This window comes from Myotis lucifugus, unplaced genomic scaffold, assembly GCF_000147115.1.
Source record: "Myotis lucifugus unplaced genomic scaffold, Myoluc2.0 scaffold_37, whole genome shotgun sequence".
In the NCBI taxonomy this organism is placed as follows: domain Eukaryota; kingdom Metazoa; phylum Chordata; class Mammalia; order Chiroptera; family Vespertilionidae; genus Myotis; species Myotis lucifugus.
In genome coordinates, this window is record NW_005871085.1 from 1,263,914 (window position 1) to 1,272,078 (window position 8,165).

Here is an 8,165-nt window from a genome sequence, read left to right on the forward strand (position 1 = left end):
TTCTGCCTCCTGCCCCCTCTTACAGCAAAGACTATTTGGACTGTTTGTGTCTGTAGAAAAAAATAAAGAGAATTCTTTGGGATTTTGTGTGTGTAGGTTCCAACCTCAGCTGTGTCTCTAATAAGGTTTGAAAGGTTTCCTGAAGTGGTGCTTGGATGTAAATACACCCACTTGCAGTGACTAGCACCCAGTAAGTTACAATTCTTATGTCAATGTAAACTGATGGGTTAGTAGTTCTTTGAAGATAAGCTTAGAGCCAGATAGCTCTGGGTTCAAATCCTGACTCTACTACTCTCAAACTACTGAGCCTCCTTTATTATTATTTTTTTAATCTTTTTTTAAAAGTATATTTTATTGATTTTTTACAGAGAGGAAGGGAGAGGGATAGAGAGTTAGAAACATCGATCAGCTGCCTCCTGCACACCCCCTACCGGGGATGTGCCCACAACCAAGGTACATGCCCTTGACCAGAATCGAACCTGGGACCTTTCAGTACGCAGGCCGATGCTCTGTCCACTGAGCCAAACATGTTAGGGCTCCTCTTCTTTAAAACGGGGATGACCACCTCATAGTTTCACTCTAAGGATTAAATGAAAATGCATGTAAAGGGTCTATCATGGTTCCAATCACATAAGGAACACTCAATAAATATTATTAGCCATTCCTCACCATTCTCCCTGCAGCACTGGGGAGTCTTGATCATTTTTATTCAGCTCATTAGAAATGAAGTAGGTCAATAGCTTCACAACTTTAAATTAAACAAGTTTCTTAACTACTATGTTTGTACCCAGAGTTTCAGGCTCCTTTGGGCTGCAAACCTTGGTTGCTCTTTCCTGGTTCCTTTCGTTCTATCATTCCAAAAGGTACTAACTGGGAGACAGATTTCCTCTGATGCCACTCTATATGAATATCCTTTGACTCACTCTTCCTAGTACCACCCAAGTTTCATCGACACCATCGCTTGCACATAATGTAAATACTTTATTTAATCTACGCATTTGTTAATGTTTGTTCAGCTGTCTTGGTGCCCTTGTGTCTTTCATTATGCTTTTAATTAGCTCAATTGATTCTGAGAGTGGAGGTAAGCCAAAGCTTTGAGCCAGGTGGCTACAGGGAAAATGGATGGAGTGGGGGTGGAGGTGGGGGTGGGGATGGGATGGGGAAGGTATATATATATAATATGCTGTGTCCGACCGTCTGGGTAGTGACATCAGGTAGCAATGCCCAGCTTCCTCTCCCTAGCAACTAGCCTACTTGCATTTTCTTCAGCCTAGGAACACGACTTGCTTTATACCCAGGTGGAAACATTTCACACTTTAAACAAATGTCTGTGAAGTGTTTTCCCAGGCCTCATCTCATTTGATCCTCACAGAAGTCCTGGAGTAGGTAGATAGGAGACTTGGTGAAATCCTATTTTCTTTTCATTAGCTGGAAAACAGAGATTTAGAAAGCTTAGAAACTTGACCTGACTGAAAAGAAGTAAGAAATGGTGGACCTTGAAAATGACTTCAGGTTTTCTCACTGTGCAGAATATAGTCAAACACTGCTGCAGTTAAATATCTTACCCTTTGTTCTCCCTGTGTGATCTACAATAATAATCTGCTTCCTGTTGATATTTACTGCTGTGTTGCTGACAATTACCTGAAAAAGAAGTTGGGGTGCTTCACTGGGCTGGAAAAAGTTAAGCTAAATCAGAAAGCAGGTCTAATTAAGCAAGTTTATTCTATATTTATAAAGCTCTCGCTGGTGCCAATCGCACGCTTGTGTTTCCATCTGTCATTGTTGATTGTGAATTTGGTTGACATTTCTATTACAGTGGGGCCTTGACTTACGAGTTTAATTTGTTCCTTGACGGAGCTCGTAACTCAAATTACTCGTATGTCAAATCAATTTTCACCATTACAATGAATTGAAATGCTGGGCTGATGTTGTGGCGTTCACTGTGACATTCGCTGCGCCAACTAGTGGTGGGGTATCTGAAGCTGGCTCATAACCCGAATTTTAGCTCGCAACTCAAAGCAAAAAATCGGCCGAGAGACGGCTCGTATCTCAAAAAACTCGTTAGTCGGGACACTCGTAAGTCAAGGCCCCACTGTATAGAGAAAGGGCGAATAGGGATATTAAATATTTCTTCTAATTAATTTGCTTTCAATGTGCACAAATTTGTGCACTGGACCACTATTTTGGTATAAGTGTACCAGGGCAAATTCATTGCCAGAACTAGGGGGAAAAATTTAGGCTACTGACTTCCATTGGAAAGAAATATTCTAAGCTACTCCTTTCTACTGAGAATGATTAAGCAATAGAGTGTTTGGGAAGGATCACACTTTGCCTTAATGATAAAATCTGAATTTAACACCAAGCTCCTAGAGAGCAGGACCTAAATTTATGGATGGTTTATAGATAATGATATGGTCTAGTTTCATGATTAGTTATTCTCACCAGCCACTAGTGTTTAAGGATCACTTATAAGACTGTAATTTCCATGGCCTCTACTTTTTTTGAATCTACTTACCCACTGTCACTTTGCATAAGCTGTTCTTCTCTGCCCCAGATTTTCTTTCTTTCTCTTTTTTTTTTAAATAAAGGTATTTCACCGAAACCGGTTTGGCTCAGTGGATAGAGCGTCGGACTGCGGACTGAAAGGTCCTGGGTTCGATTCCGGTCAAGGGCATGTACCTGAGTTGCGGGCACATCCCCAGTGGGAGATGTGCAGGATGCGGCTGATCGATGTTTCTCTCTCATCGATGTTTCTAACTCTATCTCTCTCCCTTCCTCTCTGTAAAAAAACCAATAAAATATATTTAAAAAAAAAATAAATAAAGGTATTTCTTTGTCTTTGGAAAATGTTAAGGTTCTTTTTTTTAAAAAATATATTTTATTGATTTTTTACAGAGAGGAAGGGAGAGGGATAGAGAGCTAGAAACATCGATGAAAGAGAAACATCGATCAGCTGCCTCCTGCACACCCCCTACTGGGGATGTGCCCGCAACCAAGGTACATGCCCTTGACCGGAATCGAACCTGGTACCCTTCTGTCCACAGGCTGACGCTCTATCCACTGAGCCAAACTGGTCAGGGCCCCAGATTTTCTTTCTCTGCTTCCAGCCTGCTTCAGTCTTTACATGACAAACGTCTACTCATTTATTCAGACTTAACCTTAACCTTACCTTAAAGGGTGAAACTTTCTTTGGTGCCCCATCCCTATTCAATCTGATAGAATTTAGCTTTACCTTTTCTCTGTTCTCAGGGCACAAATATAACTATCTACAAATTGCATTGAGATTGTTTACATGTCTGCCTCTCTAGATGTCTAGGAGCCCATTGAAGGTAGAGAATTTATTTATTCCCTTTGACTCCCTAGGATTTAGCCCAATGCCTGGTACAGAGTAGCTGTCTGATAGAGGATTATTGAATGCTGTTTAAGTATGCAAAGTGACCAAAACCCAAGTGTTTTTTATTAAATAGCAATTAATGGTTCTGAAAGCATCCCAGTGGCCTCTGAGTAGCTCCCCCCTTCACCCCCCTTCTAATGCATGAAATATAAACTATTATATAAAGATATCCAGGGGCTCTGGAAGGCTCCTCCAGGGCTGGGAATGATAGAAGGTGCCTTCTCATGTTTTCCTCTCTCCTTCTTGCAGGTCTTGGCTGATTTAAAATTCATGTCTAATTTTCTGCTTTCCTCTTACAATAAAGCAGTGGTTCTCAATCTTGGCTGCACATTAGAATCACCTGGGAATCTTTTAAAAATCCTGATTTCTGGGCCTCAGTATGATCCCCAGGCGATTCTAATGTGCAGCCAAGGTTGAGAACCACTGCAATAAAGGATCTGGTAAGGCCTCATTTGCCTAAGGGGCTGTGGGTCACGTGAAGCATTGAATACCCTGCTGCTGATGCACTGGTAGTGCCCAATCAAGATTTTTGTAGGGCTGTTGCAGCCCAGCTCAGGGCAGTGCTTTCAGGGAATTTATAATCCAGGTGGGGCTGGTAAAAGATTGCAAACAACACAATACAATAAAACCTCTATCTCATTGCTTTGAGCAAGTTATTTCTCTTAAGAATCTGTCCCCTGAGTTAGATACCATCTTCTTTTTGAAGGCTCTCCTGCCCCACACCCTCCCTTCCAGCCTACTCCCATCTCCTAAGACTATAAATTACTCTCTTCTACACTCAACCTTGTGAAAAATAATAACTGTCTTTGAGGACCTTTATTTTATGACAGCTTGTGTATTATCTCTTTTGCCAGTAGCTATGGTTATCATTCCCACTTAATAGGCAAGAAAACAGAGACTAAGAGAAACTACATCAGTAGGCACATGAGAAGTAAGCTATGGAACATCAGATTGAACTCAGGTCTGCCTTCCCAATCTGGGCTTTAAGCTTTTCCTCCCACCCTGTCCCAGAATCCCCCTGTGCTGCTATTGCCATACAACTATTTTTGGGGGTGGTAGGAAGGGTGCTCCTCTACTCTGACACTCTGGGACTCAAGCTTCTTTCCTTCCCAAAGGCTTCTGATCCCCAACCCCATTCTGGCAGCAATCCAGCCCTGTTCTCCTCCAGATAGGAACACACACTTTAGAAAAGCACCTCAGAATCCCAAACAGGTGGGAGGTGAGGAGCTGCCCAAGATTTATAGAAGGTGATGATGAATAGGAACCCCAAATCTCCAGACTTGAAGGAAGTCCAAACGTGAGTCTTTCTACTCTTACTTCTTCATCTGGCTGAATCTTCTCAAGTGACTCAGAGAGATTACTAGTTTGGACTTTTTGGCCTTGATCCCAGTCTGAGGTTAGAGCCTGCTGACTACCAGCCTCAGTTTCTTCCTCTGATAAATATGGATAATCTCAGCTTCGCCCATCTTCTTAGATACATGATACAGACAGTATTTTTTAGTACCACTCTGCCTACAGCCCAACTCAGATGATGGCGGGCTTCGAAAACTGAAGGGCTGGGAAGAGAATGCGTGTTAATTGTGCTATCAAGAATGCACCTAAATGCCCAACAAAAACCCAGCAACTTCCAGTTCCCTTGGCAACTTGGTAGAAGAGGGAGCTTCTACCCTCTCTCAAGAAAGCTGGCAAGGATGGCCTCTTCTTCAGGACACTATTTTCCTTATCACAGTATATTGTAATTATCTAATCTATTTGCTTCCCATTAGACTGTGAGTTCTTAAAGTGGAGAGACTATCTTTTTATCCAACTCACTGCTGCCAGCCTGGTCCAAGCCATCATCCTGCACTTAATGGTTCAGAATTAACCATTTAAATACTGGAGTCTTTGGCTTCCACCATTGTCTGCTCACTGTCTACTCTTGGCACAGTAGCCAGAGTGATATTTTTGAAAGCATGAATCAGATATTACTCCTCTGTTGAAAGTCCTGTTGTGGCTCCATTTTAGCCAACATCCTTGAAATGGCCCCACTCTTACCTGCTCTCCCATTCCTCTCTCATTTACTCACCCTGCTCTAGCTGTCCAGGCCTTCCCACTATTTCTAACACTCCCAGGAATGCATGGCCTCAGGGTCTTCCTACTAGCTGTTCCTTCAGCTTAGGACACTTTCCCAGACAATGGCATGGCTCACTCCCTCAGCTCTTTCAAGTTTTTCATTAAAGTCACCTTATGAATGGGGCTATCCCTCATGGCTCTAAACTCCATTCTGTAAACCTGGAATTAGAAGAAGATATTATGAATCTACCTACATTTCTCTTCCATAAATTTTCTCTGCTACCCCTATTACTTTGCTCCACATACTCCCCTCCCCACTAAATACTTTCCTTTCTCCCACCCTTTTGCCCTAGTGCAGGCCCAAGGCTATTCACCTCCTAGATTGATAAATTTACTTGAAAAAGGTGAGGCATAACGAAACAAAAATATGAGAGCTCAGCTGAGATGAAGCTGGAAAGAGAGATAGACTTGGAAGACATTGCGTTTGAATCCTGGCTCAAAATTTCAATGCTTCTGAGCCTCAATTTCATCAGCTGCAAAGATGAGCATAGGAGTTCTATCTCAGGGGCTTGGTGAAGGCACTGAATGAGAAGACAGGTAAAAACACCCGGCCTGTGGTCTCCCCTAACTGGGGAGTCCACCAGGTCAGAATTTTGGCACCCAACACATGGTCCGGGCTGAAGAATTTGCTGAACAAGTACATTTATTATTGATAAATAAATGGTAGATGTTAAAAGAAATATCCACACCCTCTCCAGTTTTCTTCATACCCCTTACCCTGCCAGGTGTATTTTTCCCCATAGCACTGAACACAGTCTATACTACCAAATAACTTCCTTGTCATCTTTATTATCCTTCTCTCCATACTAAATGATAGCTCCAAGAGGGAAAGGTATTCCCCTCCCTCTTTCTGTTCCCTGGCACATCCCAAACACGAAAGGAGTGCATGACAACCTTAGTAGCGATGGACAAATGTCTGTTGGATCAGCGGTTCTCAACCTGTGGGTTGCGACCCCTTTGGGGGTCGAACGACCCTTTCACAGGGGTCACCTAAGATAATCGCCTAAGACCATCAGAAAACACATATATAATTACATATTGTTTTTGTGATTAATCACTATGTTTTAATTATGTTCAATTTATAACAATGAAAATACATCCTGCATATCAGATATTTACATTATGATTCATAACAGTAGCAAAATTACAGTTATGAAGTAGCAACGAAAATAATTTTGTGGTTGGCGGTCACCACAACATGAGGAACTGTATTAAAGGGTCACGGCATTAGGAAGGTTGAGAACCACTGTGTTGGATGAATGAGTGAATGGATATTTTTATCTTCAGATTTTTGCTAGTCTTATATAGAAAGGAATATGGCAGTACTTTGAATGAATACCCAGGGCCTAGAAATGCTTGGTGAATTAGCAGGTGTCCAATGTTTGCAGAAGCAATTGGTTTAGTCAGCTCTTTAACTACCGGAGACTACGTCAAAGTTCCCAGGGCTAATTCGCTCAGGCTTTCCTTTTCCTATCATCCAACCAACCTAGTATCCACCTAACAAAATCTGAGTATCCAAATATTGAGCACCTACTATGAGTTCAAAAGTATGACTTAACGCCAATAAAGCATCAGCAAATACGTCTGAACGTCATAAAGTGTGAAATCACAGGGCAGATGACCGGTGCTAATAGCTTAAGAATCAGTGAGGACTGCCGTATAAGTCAATTCCAAAGTTCACAGGCGCCCGCATACCCTTCTCAGCACGCCACCTGTGGATGGCAGGGGCCATAACCTGGGCAGCTGCTGTGGCACCAGAGGCCCTCCGAGTCCCGCCTGCTCTGGGGAAGGAAACCAGGGCCAGGCATGGACAAGGCCTCCGCGAAGAGCAGGTGTCCAATGTTTGCTGAAGCTGGGCCTGGACCCCCCCGGGTTAAGCTCTGAAAGGCAGGGTGTCCTGAAGCGCCAAGGTGCCTTTGGAATCCGCGGAGCGCCAAGTAGCACGAGGGGTCCGGTTTCCCGGGGAGGCTACGGTGCCCGTCTCTATCACGATGAAGTGGCGAAAATTGGGGGTAGGGGTGGGGGCAGGTCACGAGGAGCCATTCCCTGGGGTCATGGGGTCCTTGGAATCCCTGGGCAGGGTCCCAGGCCGCAGGTCCTTGCTGTCCTCAACTAGAGTCGCCTCGGCCGCCCGCACTCCCCAGTCGCCGCTCTGAGGCGCACGGCCCCGAGCGGCTCCGAGACGCGGGGCAAAGACCGAGCTCCCGGAGTCTCAGGGCACTACTTGTCCCAGCGGAGGGATCCCGCGCATCGCCGCCGCCACGACCGCGGAGGAGCCGTGACGCCGCCGACGCCGGGTCGGTGGCGCAGCGACGTCGCGGGAGGCGGAGGCGGGGGGTGGAGGCGGGGGCGGGAGAGGGGAAACGGGTCGGGAAGTAGTTCCGGGTGCGCGGCCCCGGATGTTGGCTGCTCCCCGCTGCCGCCACCGCTCTGGGCGCTGCTTTGGGGGCCTCGGCCGGCTCACACCAGGCGCCGTTGGGGAACTTTTCACCGGGGCCGAAGACGCACGCAGGCGGCCCGGGGGCTCGGCCGGGGCCGTCCCGACCCTGCGCACCCCTGAGGGTGAGCACCCCTCCGCCGAGGCGCCCAAACCCAGGCCGGGCAGGCAAAGAGGATCGGACTAGGGAAATCACCTGGGATCTGATGTTGGGGGCGTGCC